Genomic DNA, 1,858 nt, shown 5'->3' on the forward strand with positions numbered 1-1,858 from the left:
GCTGTGTGTTTGTGAGAGAGAAAGAGACACCATGGTTTAAAAAGGTTTTTTACACACCCCTCCTCTCCAAAAAGCCTTGGAAACTGATTCTGCTTCATCTTACAACTATGCATATAAGGTCAAGACATCTTTAGTATTAATCAGAAGTTCAGAGAATTTACAAAATCTTGGGATTCTCAAGTGTTGTAAGTGTAATATTAAATTGAGTTTTGTCTGCTTGACAGGTTATTGCATAATCGTTTTATTAAACTATGTGACCTACTATGTAAGAATTGCACGCCTAACGTTAATAATACATATGAAAAGGACACCTTAGCACAGTACCCCTAAAAAGGAAGACACCACAAAATTTAGTTTCTTCCAAAAGAAGGAATTCAGCAAACAAAAGTATGTGAATAGCAGCCAGTTATTTGAGGACTTTCCCACTAGGGGGCACTAGTTAAGCCTTGACCAAAATTTAGGAGGTATTTTTGAGAAGGCATAAATGAGACACCAAAAGAGCATTATTAAGAGCCAAACTGGGGACCAAACAAAGGGAAAGTCCAAAGTGTATTTATGCCCAAACAAAACCACTATTCAACACAGCCCTAGAGTGAGTGACAGGGGCGACCCAGATGTCAACTCTGCTGTCTGTCCATGGCCTGCCTTACTGGAGAAGTAGCAAAGATGCTACTGAAAGAGAATTACGGGCTGCCTTTTCTTTCAGTCAGAGGTTACTCAGCCTGCCCCCTTCCCAATGCAGAATCAGATCCTTATGTACCATAAAGGAGACCAGGAGTTTCATGTTGCTCTTAACTCTGGAATGTCTAAATTCCTCAAAAAAATTAATTTTTCTTCTGAATACATGTTCTTCAGAAAGAACAAAAAAGAAAAAATACCCCAGAAATAATCATGCAGAGAAAATTCCCATTCATATTTGTATGTACTTTTGTTGGCTCTCTTCTGGGTGTACTTGAAGCCAGATTTCCCCTCTGAATAGCCTCAATTTGTGGCTGATGCATTACTTATTTAACTAGTCCTGTTATCAAGAGAGATTTTTATTTTCACTTTTGCAAGTGGAAGTATTGGAATAGTGAACATACACACCAGCTTTGGTGTGTAAGATTTTTAGGATACATTCCCAGAAATTACTGTATTAAAGGATATGGGTATATTTATGATTTGGTACATATTAGCAAATTTCCATTCCAAAAATGGAAGTTCTGTCACAAATATACCCCTAACTAAGGATAAAAATCTCATGTTTTATCTTTGTCAATCAGAAAAAGTAAAAATGATAAGCCAAATTGTGTTTACGTATTTCTAATCAGATATTATTTCCTATAATCTGGCTACAAGACTGTCAGCCATGTGCTTTATAAATATTTCTCAGAATGAGCCTTGCTTTGTCTTTTCACAGGGCTTTTTGAAGAGCAGAAGTTCTTAATTTTCACAAAAGTTCACTCAATTATTTCTTTTAATGGGTTATGCTTTTGGTGTCATATCTAAGAAGTCTGCCTAACAAAGTGGCAAAGATTTTAAATATTTTAGAAACTTAGTAGTTTTCAGTTTTTACATTTAGTGATGTGAATGTGATCCATTTGAGTTGGTTTTTATATGTTACATATAAAAATCATGTACCATATGTAGATAAAGGTTCATTTTTCTTTGCACCTTTGTTGAAAATCTGTTGACACACCATTAGTCTATTTCTGAACTATTCTGTTAAGTTTATATGTCTGAACTTTCACTCATACTACATTGCATGATCACGGTAGCTTTGCATAAATAATGCAGCTATGTTCTTTTTGAAAACTTTTGCTAATTTTGGATCCTTTGCCATGTCATATACAATTTAGAATCAGCCTGTTGGCAAGAA

This window comes from Moschus berezovskii, chromosome 7, assembly GCF_049115385.1.
Source record: "Moschus berezovskii isolate FMDL1 chromosome 7, NW_MosBer_1.0, whole genome shotgun sequence".
NCBI lineage: Eukaryota > Metazoa > Chordata > Mammalia > Artiodactyla > Moschidae > Moschus > Moschus berezovskii.